This window comes from Mesocricetus auratus, unplaced genomic scaffold (assembly GCF_017639785.1).
Source record: "Mesocricetus auratus isolate SY011 unplaced genomic scaffold, BCM_Maur_2.0 Super-Scaffold_100009, whole genome shotgun sequence".
Taxonomy (NCBI): Eukaryota; Metazoa; Chordata; class Mammalia; order Rodentia; family Cricetidae; genus Mesocricetus; species Mesocricetus auratus.
This window is the reverse complement of record NW_024429193.1, coordinates 76,214,173-76,233,518: the sequence shown is the minus strand read 5'-3', so window position 1 is coordinate 76,233,518 and position 19,346 is coordinate 76,214,173. Positions and strand designations below refer to the sequence as shown.

At 46.0% G+C, this 19,346-nt stretch overlaps 1 long non-coding RNA gene across 1 annotated transcript; it reads right to left on the bottom strand.

Moving 5' to 3' along the window:
• Positions 1 to 374: 374 nt before the first annotated feature.
• Positions 375 to 14,563, bottom strand: LOC121142235. The gene is made up of 4 exons (XR_005879217.1): positions 14,426 to 14,563; positions 13,538 to 13,706; positions 925 to 1,013; positions 375 to 538 (listed from the first exon to the last, which is right to left on the bottom strand). It is a non-coding gene; the product is annotated as an uncharacterized LOC121142235 (long non-coding RNA).
• Positions 14,564 to 19,346: the final 4,783 nt, after the last annotated feature.

The following is a 19,346-nucleotide window of genomic DNA, read 5'->3' as shown; positions in this document are numbered from 1 at the left end:
AGGAAAAGGCTTTTCTCTACAGAAGAGAAAGATTCCAAGATCATTTAGAGAAGCACTCTAATGCTCTTCCCATGCCTGGCTCTTTGGAAGGATCTCTACCCTATTATACTGACAGGACCAAGGACACCATGTATCCTGAACATGGCAATCCACTGTTCAAGTAGGAAACATGGGAAGTTCCTTCTAAACAGAAAGGGTGGCTTTTAGTCTCACCAATCAGATCCTCTCTATACCCCATTTGATCACATAATATGCTAATAAATGGCAAGTAGAAACAAGAGGCCAGAAGCAAATACTCAAACTCCCCTTATATTTTTAGGGTGATTTTTTATTTAAATTAGAAACAAACTTGTTTTACATGTCAATCCCAGTTCCCTCTCCCTCTCCTCCTCCCCTGCCCCTCACTGATGCTAATTCTTATTAATGTCAAATATCTGAAACTAAAATCAGTCCCTCTGCTTCCAGGAGCCAGCTGTGCTCATGCGCAGCTTGCTGTGATTGGCGGCATTCAGTCTCCATGGTTGAGCTGTGTACAGTCCTGAAATCAAGCCAGGCCCGCGTCAGCCTCCTAAGGAAGCATACGGTCTGGCTGAGATTCAGGGGGGAGGATGCTTACTGAAGAGTAGAGTAGGAAATATTACCGCTGAAGAAATGGGAGAAGTAGGAAAGAGGAGAGACGGAGGCCCAGAGCATCCAGGCAGCTAACTCTATTCTAAAGTGGTCTGAACCCAAACAAAGAGCCTTAGCCCTTGCGTGCCTACACAGACTAGTCACTGAGCAAGGACGTCACAGTGACGCTGGGTAAAAGAGCACCCTGCTTGCTCAGAGACAAGCTCGGGTGCAGACAAGCCAGAGGAGCCAGCCATGCTTCCTAGCTGCCAGGCAACCCAAGTCTTTCCCTTAAAATAAAATTCGGATGCTCACCGAATCCAGCCTTTGCGCCGGCCTGTGCTCCGCTTGCATCTTGCATCAGGAACATTTTTGCCCCACCGGGAAAGAATTGCTCTTCTTTCCTGGGGGAAATTTACAATAGAATAAAGTTGGTGTTGGGTAGCACCCAGGGTCAACTTGATATCTAAGAATTCATCTCACTGTGTAACCTAAAAAACTTATTTCTCAAAACAAACTAGACCTTCATCCTCCAGGGAGCTGAACACCCGCACAAGCCCCTTTTCAATCGGGGTCACTGTGCTTGTGTAACTGTCACTGCACAATTAACATTGAGCAGTGGAGTGTCAATTGATGCCCTGGGCGTGCTCTGCATATGTATGTTATCCTTCAGGTGGCTGCCGTGGAGTAGTCACTCAGCCTCATCTTACTGAGTGGTGATCCCTGTCAATACATTGACTCTCTTCTACTGGTCTCCTAAACTGTCAAGTCCATAGTGACCGTGACCAGGTGGTCGCTAGAGCAGAAAGAAGTTTTTCTGTGTCTTCTGATGGAAATGATCAGTATGTAAATTTACAGAAGCTGGGAGAACAAATGATCTTTTGTTGTGGCTGGGCATGGTACATGCTTATAATTGATGCAATTGGGATGGAGACAGGAGGACAGTGTTCAAAGTCAGCCTAGGCAATGTAGTTAGACCCTGTGGTTAAAAAACCAGAGAGGGGCCTGCGTAATGAAATACTATCACAAACAAACCACAGCCTGGTTTAACTCCTAAGTATTTAGGGGAAAGTTCTTCAGGAAAACTTATCCTCAGCATAGTAGAGAAGGATCTAGCCTCTGGGTTCATTAAGGAGGAAAGGGTGAAGCAAAGAAATGAGAAGGGAGTTACAGGAGACAGCCAGATGGATAGCGGGCTAACAAAAATCTTTGTAAAATGTTGTGGCGGTTGAAAAATCCCAAGGTGGTTAAATAGCCCAAATAACTTTGTGGAACAATTCAGAAATGTGATTTAAGATTGTTTGCTGTGTGATATAATCTCTCCCCTGTAACCCACCAGCTTTCATTAAATGGCCTGCTAAAAAGGAGAAGTGTGTGTGGAAGAAGAGGGTTTAATAGAGTCACTAGGAGTTTCTGTAAGCAAGGGTATTTCTGTTTCCAAGATCAGTCATTAACATATGGCACATGGCATAACCCAACACAATGGGTTCACATCTTGCTAAGAACAAAGCCAAAACTCAGCACGAGCAAGATATAAAACAGTGGGAAACCTTGATAAGCCACAGCAGGTGAGACTAGCCCACAGGTCCGTTCTAGAGCAACACAGTCCACTAACAAATGAGAGCTATATTCAAGGAGCCAAGGTGCATTCTAAGTGTGTTTACTTAAGAGGCCTTTCCAGGGCATGCTCAGTTTAAGGTCATGGAGCCCATGTTTGAAAGATTAAAATAATAAACAGGAATGCCTCTGGGAGCACTCAGTTTGCAACATGAAATTTGAGCGGAAACTAAAAGAAAAGCCACTATGAAAAGATGTTAAGGAGTCTCCCTCTGAAGGTGTGTGTCTACTAAGTGACTAACAATGCCACAAACAGGACAAACTACAAGGGCTTCACCTTCAAGCTAGAGCCTGAGTTGACTGCCCACAGGTCCAGTCCATCCCTGCATCGGACAGGGATATTCTGCGTGGTGTGGCAAGTTAAAGGATAATTCAGTCCCATGCTCATGTGCCTGTCTCCTTCACCGTAAAGGGATCCTTCGGTCTGAGGTGATGCAGTACAAGCTACGGGTTGGTAGATCACTGTGTAAGTTCTCCGCACACAGGGAAATCAGATCTGTATTTTGAAGCCTTGACAGCACCAGCACTACCTCAGCACTGCAATAGTTCAGTTTCAACATGAAACCTTTAAATGGCCAGCTAAAATTTCCTCCACATTTGTATTTTTCAATAACCTGATGGTTCTTAAAGAAACTTTTATACATGACTGGTAGGGTATGAACTAGATCTGTCACTACAGTAATCAGTATGGTGATTCCTAAAAAAACCTAGAAGTAGAAATCTGTGTGATCCCAATTATACCACACATGCATAACAAAGTCAGCATATAGGAGAAACACTTGTACATTCCTGCTTATTGTAACACTATTCACAGTAGCCAAGTTATGGAACGCCTAGGTGTCCACCAAAGGATAAAGAATGTGATATATGTATACAAGAGTGTTATTCAGCCATAAAGAAAAAATGACATCATGCTATTTGCAGGAGCTGAAACTCATCTTGTTAAGTGAAGTGAACCAGATTTAGACAAATGACCACATGTTTTCTTTCGTATGTGGGATTAGGGGATTGGAAGGTAGAGGAACGCAAAAGTATAACGGGGGCTATTGGAGGTATGGAAAGGGAAAGAGAGGAGGAGGGATAAGAAGGGGTAAGTCAGGCGGTGGATAGGACCAAGGGATATTAAGAGTACAGGTGAAAATGACATGATACTCATTACTTTGCACAATTAATCTACACATGCTTGAAAGAAAAAAGAAATGCATAGTTCTTTGATCGTCTCTGCCTAAATTCACCTAAACATTGCCTCCCTTTGGGGATTCAAATGTTTTATTCTAACCACGCCATCCGCCCACCCCAGAGGAAAGCAGGCTGCCCCTCTGCCAGCCTGTCTCGGGACTCCTCAGAAAGGTGATTACTCCTACTAATTGTCTCTGGCACTGGGCCCTGTGAGCTCCATCAGTTGTGCCGAAGAGTCCCTTCACTTACATCCTTTATTACTGCATTTATGGTTACAGTAGGGATCTGGAATGTCCCCATCACCACCCAGGTGACGGTCTGATGCTGCTGGAAAGCAGTAGATCTTAAGTTCAGTGGGAAGTTCTAAGTTACTGGGGACATGTTCTCAAAGGGGCTAACTGTGACCTGACTCCCTCTGTCTTCATGCCTCAGCCTTCAGGTGAGCAGTTTTGTCCTGTATTGCCTGCTGTGCCAGCCCAAAGCAATATGGACCAGTCATGCCTAAACTGAAACCTGTGAGCCTAAGGAACATTATCTTCTTTATAAGTTGATTGTCTCAGGTATTTTGTACAGTACAGAAAGCTGACTAATATAACTATCAACTCCTCTGCTTGAGAAAGCGACAAGCTGAAGTGAAGCATCTGCCAGATATCAGCTAAGCTTTGGGGAGGAATGGAAGGGTTATGTTCCCAAGCTTTGGGGAGGGATGGAAGGGTTATGTTCCCAAGCTTTGGGGAGGGATGGAAGGGTTATGTTCCCAAGCTTTGGGGAGGATGGGAGGGTTATGTTCACAAGCTTTGGGGAGAATGGGAGGGTTATGTTCACCAGCTTTGGGGAGGGATGGAAGGGTTGTGTTCACAAGCTTTGGGGAGGGATGGAAGGGTTGTGTTCACAAGCCTTGGGTAGGATGGGAGGGTTATGTTCACAAGCCTTGGATAGGATGGGAGGGTTATGTTCACAAGCTTTGGGGAGAGATGGAAGGGTTGTGTTCACCAGCTTTGGGGAGGGATGGAAGGGTTATGTTCACAAGCCTTGGATAGGATGGAAGGGTTGTGTTCACAAGCTTTGGGGAGGGATAGAAGGGTTGTGTTCACCAGCTTTGGGGAGGGATGGAAGGGTTATGTTCACAAGCCTTGGGTAGGATGGGAGGGTTATGTTCACAAGCCTTGGGTAGGATGGAAGGGTTGTGTTCACAAGCCTTGGGTAGGATGGGAGGGTTATGTTCACAAGCCTTGGGTAGGATGGGAGGGTTATGTTCACAAGCCTTGGGCAGGGATGGAAGGGTTGTGTTCACAAGCCTTGGGTAGGATGGGAGGGTTGTGTTCACAAGCCTTGGGCAGGGATGGAAGGGTTGTGTTCACAAGCCTTGGGTAGGATGGGAGGGTTGTGTTCACCACACCACACAGTAAAATAAAAATAAAAACTCACTGCACCAGCACTCTCATGCATTCTTGGCTTCCTCATTAGAGCTTGAATTTTCCCCAGTCCAGTCATCAGCTACCTCCCAATTTGTGTTTTTGTCACAAAGGCAGTTTGGTTCTTTTTCTCATTCTTAGGTTTCCCAAACCTTCTTTTAAAACCTGTTTCTTATAGCCAAGTATCTCGTCTATCCCCCCCCCAAAAAATCTGCCACTTTCACAGGTTTCAGCAGCACCTAGTGTCTGCTGGGATTTAAAATAACAAATTGCTTCCCTTATACATAAAGACCAGTCTGGTGCAATAGACTCTTAAGGGACTTTCTGTCTCAAAAGGTTTCCACTCTCTGTATGACTGCCCACACCCGTGGGGAGGTTGAACAATGGCAGTATCTAAATCATGTGACTCCCTCAAGTTACCTCACAGTCAACCTCAAGGGACTCCCTGGTCCAAGTTGGAACCCTCTGATTCCCTGTCCCAGGAATGTGAGTCAGTAGCTAGACATTGCACCTAAAATTAGAATCATGTCATGGTTCACACACAAACTCCTGCCATAAGGCTCCCTTCCCTGATGGTGTGGCTCCCGACCTCTCAGCACTGGGATGGTCAGCCCTTTTCCATACTCAGACAATATCCAAATTCCTTCACTGCTTAAAGGGAGGGATCCATTTTTAGTACTTTTTACTTAAAATGTCCACAGTGAAGAGGCAGAGCACTTAACAAGTTCTTCAGAAAGCACAGGTTAGTTTATGTCTGCTAGTCAGCCATCATTGCCAGAAAATGAAATACCAGTGAATTCTCTTTATCCAGATGAATTCATTTTACACTGAAATCCAGGAAACTGTGGAACACAGAGTAGGGAAATCCAGACACAGAGACTTTCAGAGACATGGCGGGGATGGGGGGGGGGGGAGTTGACACCTCACTCTAGGACTTAGTCATCATTGCAGAACAGCAATGGGTGGATCCTAGGAGATCTAGGAACTCCTACTCAACCACAATGTGTTAAGAGGTGTGGGTAGAAAGGTTGTTTTCCCTTAAAAAAAAAGAGAGAGAAGAGAAAGAATGTACCCATTCCCCAGATCCTGCCTTTTCCAGGAAAGCAATGACCTGCTGCTGCTTGGCAGAGTGTGACCAGCTGTGCCGAGGGCTGCTTCCTCTCGTAACACCACCATCCCTTCTGCCACGCCCTGGGATTCCAAAGCCAAATGGATACATAATCTGCTCTTCACGTTTACAGACACACTCTTCTTCTGCCTCCACAAGGCAATGAGCGGTCTACCCCACTGGATTTCCTTCTCCCGATTTCTCTAATTCTTAAATCGAAAGCTTCCTGCCTCCATTCTGCTCCTTGGGGATAACAGGGTAAAACGCAGCTGATAATGCTATGAGCCGGCCGTGGTGTCTTAGCCCCTGCACATCTATATTCCGCTCCAGACAGCCTGACTTCTCTTCTGTATCTCTGTAGGAACCAGAAGGCAATGGTTCAAACTGCAGAGAGCATCTTCCTGGGTGAGGAAAAGATGGTCTTCCATTTTGTGGTCAGGAAGCCTTCGTTCTGTTTCATTTCTTTAATGCGAGTCTGGAGACGTCGGGGGGCGGGGAGGGGGAGAAGGTGCTGGAATCACAGCACTACTTAAGCCATGATATCTAATTTCAAACTTTGCCCTAAACACCTCATCACGTCAGCTGCCAGTGCTTCTCCCTCTCCCCGGTTTCTGCTGGAAATTGAGCTCATTGTTCTTGCCCACATGGAAAGGCCCAGGCTCAGGCATTTCAATTGGCTTCTGCTCAAGAATAAAAGATCCCTTTTAAAAGTGAAAATCATGACTTTTTGCCAATTCAAATCACATTACTCATTTTCCCTCCCAGGCCAGGCAAGAGTGCCAAGCGCTGCCCTGGTCAAGGCCGACGCACTCTGCTGAGAGGTCTGGCAGCCGGCCATTTCACCGATAATGTGCTGGCCAGGGTGACCTGTGGGTTGATGGGGAGACCTCAGAAACACACTCAGACAGGTCTGCAGCCCTTCACAGCATTCAGAACCCTGCTGCACAGTTCCACATGGTGTCCCAAAGGGGTGTGCTGCCAATTGACTGGACTTTTGGCATCGCTTACGAGCCATTAAAGAGAAACTCTGCTGTTTGTCAGCAGCCTGCAAACAGAAGCCGATGAGATCTTTCTTGAAAAGTGGGGCATCCTGAAGAGCCCAGAGGCAGCCAGTGTAGCTGGAGCACCGTTTCAAGAGTTCTATGGAAGTAGAGAGGCATAGCTGAGGCACAGGGCTATAGAGACTCCTCCCTTTCTTCCAATGATGACCCCGCCTCTAGCCAGTTCCCATGCCTCCTCAGTCTCCAGGCAGGCAGACAATGGGTTCCAGTTCTGATCTCCGTGTTCTTAGCGGGTACAGAAGGAGCAAGAACTCAGCGAGGGAGAGATGCCATTTCAATTAGACACAGAAATGCAATAGGCAGGCAATGGTGGGAACGGTGCACAGGATTTTGCTGCTTTATTCTTGCACATTCCTACACCTGGGAAACTAATTTTAAACAAAACATTACCAACAATAACGTCCTACTCAAAGCATGCAATAAACAGGGCTTGGGTGTACATGCCTGTTATCCCAGCATTCAGAAGTCTAAGACAGGAAGACTAGTCTTGAATTTTAGCCCAGCCTGAATTAATCAGGAAGACCCCATCAGAAAGAGGGGGGGGGAGCGGGGTGAGGAAATTTGAACTCACTGAAATCTAACAAAGTTGATATTTGTAGAGGTCAGGAGATCACCACAGGAAGAATAGAATATGGAAAATTCAAGACTGAAGTAATGGGGAAAAAAATCTCTCCCTGGCATCAATTCATGTAAGTAGATCAAAGGTTTTACTACACAGATGTATCCCCTGCCTTAGTTTGTGAGTCTAGTTTGAACACAACAGTCACCGAGAAACTGTCGCTGTATTCTGTTTGCAGGTCTTGGGGCTTATCCATACATTTCCAGACACTTTTTGTGTCAGTCACAAAGAGCCCCCAGAGAGCCCTCAATCTTTGCATTAGCACCAGGTAAACACAACCTGGGGATGAGTTAAAACACACGGTAAGGATAAAACATGGCCTTGAGACAGATTAAAATGAGCCAAGTTTTTGCAGCATGAAACTGAGGTGGCAAAGTTTAATCAATAATGATAATGAGTTCCTTATCAAGGAAGTTATTCACAAAGATGAAGGAGGTGAGGAGGCTGTCAGTGAGTGAAAGGAAACAGAACGGTGTGTCTAGGTGATGATGGTACATAACAGATTATCCAGGAGGAATATATAGAACTTCGTTGGGAGGCACAAAGAGACAAAGATTAGAATCACAATTGTTAAATTAAATGGCAAAGCCCTTGTCTTTCTTTTGCTTTATACAATGTGGAGCTGGCATGGGTGAAATATCTTTTCAATATTCTGAATTCTTTCAGCTCTTCAAAACTTACTTTCGTATCACTAATCCTTTTTGAAGACTTTGCCAACTAAATAAATCTATGCAACACAGCACAGGTGCACAAGAGAGAGCCTGGCTGTTTCTCAAACTGCAAACGACCCCTTTGGGACCCAATAGGATTTGTTGCTTCCCATAGCAGAACTCAGGGTAGAGTCTTTGGGGAAAAATGCTTCCAAATACAAAATATTTGAGACAATTTGGGAGTTCATTTTTAGCTGGCCCCTGGGATAAATATGTCCAAGAATTCAAAAACTCTGTGCCCCAAATAGAGTGCATGCACAAGAAATCTAAATGCCTTTGTAATTCTCTGAGCTCTACCTGAGATACAATGGGAAAGATAAGAGATGATTTTATTGTCATGGTAAATTCATTAAGCACATAAAAGAACTGCCATCCCAAAAGAAAGATAAATGCCCCGGACAGACAGAATGGGTCATAGAAAAACAGCCCATGGCTCCTGAAGGAGCTTAGTATAAGACAGCAGGGGTTCAGAGGCTGGGTTTGAATCTGTCTCTGGGCTGTCTAAGGGCTGTGTGACCTAGGGTGATCTACAAAGCAGCTCTGCCTCAGCTTCCTCAAGTTTAAAAAGCATTAGTAAACGCCTGGCTTGGATCCTGAATGCCCCAATGATGATGGGTTAAGCTAATTAATCTGCAAGATCCCTCAGGCTTGCCCAGAAGCTTGTCTGTTGTATGATTTTTAGAACCCATTGACAACAGTGTGACTCATTACAGACCTCAGCCCTCTACTCTCTCCCTTTTTACCCTTTGACCATGAGGTAAACAACTTTGCTACTTCACACATTCCCAAAATGAAGTACTGTCTCTCCACAGACTAAGCAACAGAGCCATCTTGATGATGACCTGAACCTCCAAACCATGGGCCAGAACAAAACTCTTCTCTTTATATGTTGATTATCTTGGGTATTTCTTTATAGTGATGGAAAACTACCTGAAGTGTGTGGCTCAATGAGTTATAAGAGTCATTAATCTAAATTATGTAAGGCTAGTGGAACCGGTTCCAGCATATGGCATGACTAGCATTATTAGCCATGATTAGAAGAGTCTTAAATTAAACCCTTTCTAATTTGAATAATTAGATGAGGTAATTAAAAACACACATGTTTTAACTGTTTTTAGCACCATGAAGAACTAGATTCAAGTTCTTCTTCCATCATTAATCCTGTATGAAACAACATGTGTCAAAAGTAAGCATCTTTCTGAACAAGGGGGAGCTCATGGACCCCAGACTGATAGCTGGGAAACCAGCATAGTACTGATCCAGACCCCCTGGATGTGGGTGTCAGTTAGGAGGCCTGGGCATTCTATGGGGCCTCTGGCAGTGGATCAGTATTTATCCCTAGTATACGAATGGACTTTGGGAGCCCATTCCACATAGAGGGATACTCTCTCAGTCTAGACACATGAGGGAGGGCCTAGGCTCTGCTCCAAATGATGAGACAGACTTTAAAGATCCCCCATGGAAGGCCTCACCCTCCCTGGGGAGCAGAAAGGGGATGGGAAGGGGTTCAGTGGGAGTGGAGGAGGAGGGGAGGGAGAGGGAACTGGGATTGACATGTAAAACAAGCTAGTTTCTAATTTAAATAAAAAATAGAAAAATTAAGCATCTTATCAGAGGCTAGACTGGGTCAGAGATGCCACACATGAAGTGACTATCACACAATTCAAATAAAAGATAAGTCTGATTTGGACAATTCTGGGCTTGTCTATGGGTGGGGCAAAGAACATGAAGGAAAATGAGAAATTGGAAAAACCCTAAGTATCTGTCAAGAACAACCAGTTGGGAGGCATTGTCATGAAGGATGGCAGGAGAGGCTGGAAGAAAGTAAGGTTGAGCAGAGAACTCAGGAGTGCATTTTGGGATGTGCCTACTTGAAAACCCTGATGCAATATTGGTCCACAGTTGGACATATCAGTCCAAAAGATCAAGGTAGTGTCAGGGGTCAACATATAAGTTGAAGAGATCAATATTTAATGACCTCCCAATATTTGATGAGAGGCGGCTCAAAATGAAGAGAGTAAAAGACCAGGCACTGACACAACCCATCCAAAATTTAGAGATCCAGCAGAAACCTGCACAAAGAAACTGAAAGAAACAGGCAAGGAAATAGACAAAATACCGGGAGTGCGGTGTCATGGAAACCAGGCCAAGGCTGCTTCCTGAAGCAGCTACACTCTGGCTTTGGGGATCAGGCCAGCAGTTCATCTTCAATACAAGAATAACGTTGTTCTTCATCCTAATTTTAAATCAGTTAACTTCGTATCTTATAGGTAATTCCAACTCTATTTTAAAAGTGAATGAGACCTGTTGTAAAAGGCAAAGAAGGAGGAGAGGGAGGAATGCATTTGGGCTGCAGTCTCGCTTTTGTATGCCAAGGACTGATAGACTAGCATCCCACTAAAGAAGGCTTCTTTTCAGTCAGTATAAATATAAAATCACACAAGCCTGCCTAGCTGCCCAAAGCCACTATGGCACAGGACTGATGTAAGGCAGAGGCCATAACCCCAAATCCCCCTGCAGCAAACGGGGCTGCCTGGCTTCTGCTGTATACTTCCACAATTTCCAGCAGCTCTCAGACCCATTTTGGAGCTGAGGGCAGCCAGAAGCTTCACAGATCTGTCCTAATCCGACTGAGCTAAAACAACCACTCTAATTTGCATTTCCAGCTCGATTATTTCTTGCAGAATCAAATTTACTTAGAAATGTAAAGGCTACCCGGATTTGCCATCTGAGAGGGAGGTTGCAAGAACAGGGCACTGGACCACGTGTCATCTGCTGCAGTTGCCAGAGCCCTGAAGACCGGGATAGTGATGCTTATTCAATCCTGGTTCCCTTCATTTGTCTATGCTTCCTGAAGTGAGACCCCCCTGACATGATCACTTTGTTGTTCAGCTGTGTTTCCACCTGAACACCTGTCCTGAGGCCCTGGGTCTGTCGAACTAAAAGAGATTAAGTAGCCTGGGTAGGCGTGCCACTGTCCACCAGGGATTAAGGCCATTTGCTTGCATTTGTGTTACACTTACATTCATGTTTATTGGCCATTCCTTCCAAGATCCCTGGGAGTAGGGGCTCCCTGCTGTCTGCAGGGTTAGGTAAGGTGGAACAACTTGCTGGGAGCTTCGCAGTGTGAAGCAAGGCTGTGCCGGAGCTCCTGTGTGCTGTCTAGCCCGCAAGACATATAGTTCCATTATAAAGCAATTCATCAGCAGACGGCCATGGAGCTGAATATCAGCCAGGAAATTCATACTGCAACTAAAGGGACAAATCCAGCCACCATTACCGCCACCCCTGTTCCTGATAGACTTCCCACGCTGATCTCTCCCCAGGCGTAAGTCTAAGGAGAGAGTACACTGCAAGTTTCCAGTAACAGAGGGAGAATGGTCACCACTCCCCCCCCCACCCTGCCACTCAACACCACAACACACCTCAAACAGCAAAGCCATGGGAGCTTCTAACTGCTTCTTCCTCTTATCAGACAAGAGCTCAGTCTACTTAAATCTCCCTCACTCCCTCAGCACATAGACACACGATGTGGCCAAAATCACATCATGTCTTTAATTTAGATTGTTTATACCCCTGTATCTTTGAAAGCCCTCATCAATTTGGTTTCTCCTCATTTAATTTCTCCTGCTCGGCACATATGGCAAGCTGCGCTTCTGAAGTATTGTTTTCCCTAGGACACATTCTACTCCCTTAGCTCTTAAATAGTACCAATAGGATTTACTATCAAGCAAGTGCATCTTGGACTCATTCAAGTAGGATTAGAACCAATAGAGCTTAATAGCAAGTCTGTCTCACAAGGCAGCCCTATTTCAGTAGTGAGAGCTTGAACACAAAGAGTTTGTCCTCATTTCTATGCTCCCTGGCTATATGATCCTGACAATCAATGAACATCTTCGAGCCCCAGCTGGCTCAGCAACAGATCAGGATAGTGGTAATACATCCCCCAGTATGCCCATGGTACATAGACAACAACATGTCCACATGAGTCACTCAATAAGGGGATGTAAATGCTGGTTTTTTTTACAAATTTCTTAGGTGTTATGAATTCCACCAAAGCCAAATTTAAACATAGCCTGTGAGGATCAGCCAGGGTGACGAATGTAAACTGCCTCTTATGTTGATGACCACACTCCAGTGGTGATTGACAACCGAAGTAGACTGTGGATACACATTTTTCCAGTGATGACAATCGCAGTAGACTGTGGAGACACATTTTATGTCTACTGACAGAAGGATTCCAGGGAACCCTCTACAGCATCGCATGAGAAAACTAAGGCCCCTTCTCAATTACCTAAGATGGCACGTTGTCATAATCTATTCTCAAGACTGTCTCCTTTCCCACCCCACTAAAACTCCATGGCCCTCTGAGTTTGCTAAAGCGTTGCCTTTGAGGTGGAGGCACCGTGAAGAGCAGCGAATGTGCTGAATGGATAATGGAGAGACAGCTGACTGTTAATCGGTATGTACCATGCACCCAGCACTGGTCTCCAGATTTGCATATATTAAGTCCTTTAATTAAGAGATCATGCTGTTTTAAACCCCAGCAGCTGTGGTGCTGGTCATAGCTCGGTCCCTGCTGGCAATTGTGGTCCGTAGGCAAGAGACTGTGTAGTGAGTGAAGTGTGCTTCTCACTCAAGATCAAGTTTCAGACCAGAACCCTGGAACACCAGCACCCGTGCCCCCTGCTCTGCTTGATCTGCCTCTGTTGCCTTATCGTGAAGGAGAGTTCTCTCCCGGGCCATACGATCTGTTTACAAAGCCACAGGGAAGGGATTTTCTGTATTGGAGAAACTGAGAGGCGAATTTTCACCAGAGGCGAAAGCACAGAAGAGAAAGGCTCAGGTTGGATGTGATTCTTTCCAGTACACATCCACCTAGGCCCTGCTGACTCATCCCCATCCTCTTCAGCCACAAAATCGGTCATGCACACTTCCACACTCACACAGGGAGAGGAGTATGGTTCTGACTTCTTGGGGCATAAATTTTGTATCAGCTTCATTAGGCTAACCATCTGGGTCATTTCAATTCCGTTTCTAGCCCCGACATAATTGAAGCATCCGAATCAGCCATTTTCTGCCTCTGCTGCTTCCCACCCCCACCCAAGCTGCACCGGTGGGAAAGTCTGCAGAGAGCTCAGATCCTGCTTGGGGAGCATTACTTAGAGCAAAAGCAAGCCTGTCCCACAGAGGACCATGCATTCCCTCAAAGTACTCACCCTCCTCCTCCTCCGCTGTCCCTGAACTCTCTGAGGTGACTATACTCATAACTGGGACAGCATCCAATGGATAAGATGTGACTCTGTAATTTCATCTGCATCCATTCAAATTGTACTGGAACGGCTGCTGGGCCTTTGGCCTCCTGCTAGCGGCTTAATTTTATTTATGCTGAAGGAAATGATGATGGTTTGGGTTAATATAGTCAATTGCAGGCCCTAATAATTCCCAAGCTTACAAAGGGTAAGTGGCTAATGTATATAGAAATACAGTTATTGGAAGACACTGTCTGTTACAGTCCTTGAGTTGCTGAGTTCTTAAATCGTGGGATCTAAATGGTTGCAGGAAGGGGGAGGAACTCGTGGGAATCCACCGGTGAAACCCCACCACCATGTAAAATGTGTCTTTAAAGATTCAGGCGTGCCTGCTGCTGAGGACCACAACTGGGTCCATGGTCCTGCTACAGCAGTCAGGAGGGATGGCGCCACCCTTCATCATGGGTGTGCACCTCACCTGGGCAGCACACTAGAGCTGACCCTACGGTAGGGGACACAGGTGAGCCAACCCTGAGAGTATGGGGAGAGCTGACTCCACCCCTCCTTGTCTGCCACGTGGCGTCATAGGTGAAAGAAAGATGCCCCCCCCCCGACACACACCCATCATCACCAAAGGCAGTTGAGGGAGCTGGCCCAGGGGTCACAGCGTGGGAGAGCCAGCCCTGACCCTCACTGGCTGCAGCACACAGGAGATCAGGCTCTGCAACCCACCTGGGGAGCTGGCCCTGCTGTGAGGACTCAGCTGAGCCAGCCTTAAGGGTGTCAGAGTAGGAGAGCTGGCCCTGCCTGCCGCCCTCGCCCTCGTATGCCCCCTCAGGAGAGAGGGCCCTGTACCTGGCCTGGGCATAACAGCAGAGCTGGCCCTGGTGGTCTGAGTGTGGGTGAGCCGGATCTGAGGACCTGAGAGCAAAAGAACTGGCCGTTCCCTGCTGCAGGCTGCATTGGGTGAGTTAGCTGAGCAGTGCCGGAGAGCTCGCCGGGGTAGTGACAAAGAGGGAAAGCTGGCAGGCTGAGCAACCCAGCCACCACCCAGGCCAGAACCGGGGCTATGAGTCAGCCCGCCCCAGCATCCACCCCATCTGTGAACTGTTGGAGCATGTGCAGGGGAGGAACCCACAGATCCAAAACAGCAGGATCTCCATGACACAGGACAACAGGATGTCCAAGAGGAGTCTCAGTGAGACTCCGTTATCAGTGACACAGCAGAAGCCAGAGGCCTTAAGCCAGACCAATGACTCTTGGCAATGAACCCTTGCAAGTAAAGATAAATGGACTAAAGGGTAAACTGTGGGACCCAGGGCCGTACAAAACTTCTACATCAGGATTCTTCTCTTTCTCTCTCTCTCTCTCTCTCTCTCTCTCTCTCTCTCTCTCTCTCTCTCTCTCTCTCTCTCTCTCTCTCTGTCTGTCTCCCTCTCTCTCTGTCTCTCTCTCCCTCTCCTCTCTCTCGTTGTTGTTTTGATTTGTTTTTGTCTTTGTTTCTCTGTTTTGTTTTGTTTCTTTGTTTTGTTTGATTTTGGTTTTTCTTGCAAATTTGGTTTTGTTTTGGGGGAGGGGTTGTAAAGGCAGAGAGTGGATTCGAGGGGAAGGGGGATAAATGGGATCAGAGCACAGGATGTGAAATCCACAAACAATCAATAAAAGTTTAAAAGATGGATTTAAGCATGGCAAACTAAAAATGAAAAAGCACTAATATGAGTAAAAAGTTTGTTTTGTTGACTTTGCTGAACTCATTTCTTAAATATTTCTGCCTCCTCATTATGCCTAATTTATTCATTCATCAGGCATTTTATTAATATTTACCTAATATTAATTAATATTTACTAAAATACAAAGCTGTCAGCAAACTAACCACAATTCCTGTCCTCACAGAGCTAATGGCCAAGCAGAAGGTAACACACAGAAAATTAAGAGTTGACGGCTCACTACAGCAACCAAATCGAAAGTGAAGGTCCAAAGCTGCTTAGAGCAGGGACCATCCCAGTGACCCCTGCGGGAAGTTCCTAGAAATGTATAACGAGATCACCTGCCAGGTAAAGAATCGGCCCGAGTAATGGCTAGGAAGTCTATATTCCAGGCAGGGAACATGCAAATGAGCACACTCCATGAGGCTGCAGCAGTCTAGTCTCCTTCCGGGCGCTGGAAGCAATGCGGTGCAGCTGAGTTTTGCGGCATGAAGGAGAAAAAAAATGTGGAAAAGCAGCTGGATCCGTCAGGAGCCTTTACCCCCTGATCTGAGTCCACGATCCTAACGCAGAGAAGATCCCTATTTAGGCTTCTGGAGTTGAGTTCTGCGGAAAAAGAATTGGATAGACACACATCAGAAGCACCTAGCCCAATCCGAGACAAAGTCTGAGAATTCTTGAAAATGAAGACTTGGCACACACGGGTTACTTTCGCACTAATATACTCAAACAACCCAGTTTCAACAAAAGGCGCTGGGAATGCTACACTAAGCATGTTCCACAAGTGTCTCACTGGCTGGTTGCCATGGTAACCGTCCATCCATCTGCAAGAAGTTCTGCTACACTTAGGACCGACCACTACCAAACTTCACCTTCCCAGTCACCACAACCAGGAACCTGCACACAGTGACCTTTCATGCTTGCAAAGTCAAGGGCAGCCAGCTGTGTTAACTGAACTCAGCATCTGGCTTCCAAGGAGCATCCCTGAAAAATCCTGATAGACTTCTGACAAATTACCTAGCCTTCAGCCATCCCACAGGCAGATTCTTGGTACAGGCTTCCTTTTTTCTTTTTCCTTCCTTCCTTCCTTCCTTCCTTCCTCCGTCCCTCACTCCCTTTCCCCCTCTTTCTCTTCCTTTCTTTTATATCTATTCAACACAAAACAATGTCCTCCAACTTCACTGATGCAGCTGACCATGCCCACCCGCTAGGCCACCTCTGAACTGGAATTCAATTGCAGAACCAGCCTCCGTCTCTGTCAATACAGAGCACACAGCGCCTCTTCTGTAGGAGTCTCTGTCCATCTCCCCTCTTGTGAATCCTGCAGGTCCCTCACCCTCCGGACCTCTGGGCAGAGGCCTGTCAGTCTCAGGACCGCTGTGGCGCAGAGTGGCAGCGCTGGTATCCTGAGGTAAGTGGCAGTAACCTCGGAGATACTGAATGCCCTTGTGAGTAAAGAACCAGTAGAAATGTCTCTAGACAAACTGCCCCTTCACATATCTGAGAGACTGCATGGCCTTCTTTCCATGAAGGCTGTGCAAATTCTTATCTGCCAGCTCAGGGTGCTGGGGCATTTGGACATCTTTCTCAGTACCCATCATGTCCTTCTTAAATAGGAGTCCACAGGCCGCAGACTGGTTCTTCTTAGGCATCGGCACTGGCAGCTGCCCGAGGTGGAGGCTGGAAAGGAGGGCCCTTTGCACAGGTTTTGAGCCGTGGCAAGCTTCTGTGTGGAAGTGACTCCCTGCTTTACAAGCTTCCCACTTACGCCGTAACAGAATACCACAGACTGGGTAATTTACAACGACGTCTACCTCTTATTGCTCTCGAGGCTGGACTGTCCAGCATCCATGTACTGCTAGCATCGGTCTGGTCAGTTGCAGAATCAAAGCATAAAGCATAGCAAAGGGCATTACACGGCAAAAGTGGTCACTTCGGTAATAAAACTGCTCCTGTCAGAGCCAATATCATCCCACAACATCAGCACCAAACCACTCCTGAGGGCAAACGCCCATGTCCCAAAAGTGTCACCATGCCAATTTCAACATGAGCTTTGGAGGGTACATTCAAACCACGCACATGGAATAAAAAAGAAGCAACACTCGCTTGCCAGTCGCCCACCATGAACATAAAGACCGGCTCAGGGGCTAACAAAATGAGGGCAGTCTCGCAATCTCAAGCAGTGATGGTGAGGACATTGCCAGTTCACTAAGTCACGTAGGACTTGGCTAACGGCCAGGTGAAGAGGGAGAAACTACGAAGAATTATTTTATTGTGCCATGTACGCAAAGGAATATCACTTGGCCATAAAAAAGAATGAAATCTTTTCTGTCAGTTGCAGCATTGTGAATAGAACTGTAGGACATGCAGCAGCTTGAGACAGGCACAGGAAAACACATCAGTGATCTAAGCACTGAGGAGGCTGAGGCTGGATTACAAGGCCAAGGCCAGCCCGAGGTACACAGGAGTGCTACGCCAGCTCAGCGACAGACTGAGAGCCTGTTCTGACAGAACAATAAAAACGAGAATATTGCACATGATTGCAAATGAGTTATTGCTCATTTGTGGAAACCAAAAATTCCATACATAGAAAGTAGAGTGAATTTCCACTAGAGACTGGAAAAGGAACAGCAAACCACAGCTGGATGGGGAACTGGTTCCAATGTATAGTAGAGCAGAGTAGCCACAGCATGCAACAACTTACTACATGTGTCAAAGTAGCTAGGAAAGTTGCAAGTTTTCTGATACATAGAAATGATAGCATTCAAAAGCAAGTGTGGTGGTTCACCTGTAATCCCAGCACCTGGGAAGCTGAGGCAGGAGAACTTCCATGAGTTTCAGTCATCCTAGGCTACAAAATAAGTAGCAAGGCAACCTAGGCTGCTGAGTGCAATTCCTGTCTCCAAAAACTGGGGGAGGAGGGCTGGAAAGAGGGCTCAAAAGCACACACTGCTCTTGCAAAGGACCTGAGTTGAGTTCCCAGAACCCACGTTGGGCACTTCACGATCACCTTTAACTATAGCTCCCTTATTGGATTCTATGGCACCCACACTCACATGGGCAAATACCCACATGCATGTAAATGTGATTTAAAATAAAATAAATATTTTTAAGAGGATCATGCTTCAGACTAGGTCTGTAGCCTGGTGGTCAACTGGTTGCCTAGAATGAAAAGGATTTGGGTGTACTGAGTTCTCTGCACTAGTGGGGGAAGAATATAAATGGGAATACTTGAGGAGATTTAAGGAATAATTCCCCTGATCTTTATTTGATCAATACACATTCTATACATATACCGCATTTTAATACCATATCTTTTTAATAAGAATAAATATCAACTGAAATCTTTAAAATTTATATTTTTAAATAAAGACTTGGCCACTGTGTCAGTCAGCTTTCTTTCATGGTGACAAATGCCTGACGTAATAAACTTCTAAAGAAGTGCAGATGGGGCTGAGGAGAGGGCTTTGGAAGAGTATTCACAGCTCAAGCATGAAGCCTTGAGTTCAGATTCCCAGTGCTCACAGGAAAGCTGGACATGGTAGCATTCATCTGTAACCCCAGCTCCAGGGAGGGCAGAAACAGACAGCTCCCAAGATCTTGACAGTCAGCCAACCTAGTCTAATCAGTGAGCTTCAGATTCAAGAGACAGCTCACAAGGTGTAAGGTGGAAAGTAGCAGGGGAATATTAAAAAGAATGCTGTTATCATGGTGGCATGTAAAATTATATATAAATAGATTTTCTCTATTATGAAATTTGGGAATAATGCAATCTAATTTTCTTTAAGTTCATTTATTATGTCTCATAAGCTTCTAGGTGAGCTAGATAGTTCTGAAGTCATCTGTGCTCTGTGATCAGCTGGTACTTCTGACAGTCAGGGGCCTCACACTCAGAACTTCTGTCTGTGCAGACCACTCGGTCTGATGAATCTGGGGGCTTTCTCCGCTGCCTGTGTAGCAGGCTTGCCCAGACTTGTAACACAAGTCTTAGGTTAAAGGAGAAGAAGAGAGGGCACGCCAAAGGGCTCACCTTGGTTATGTGATCATCCCTTGTCTGTATTTGAATTTAT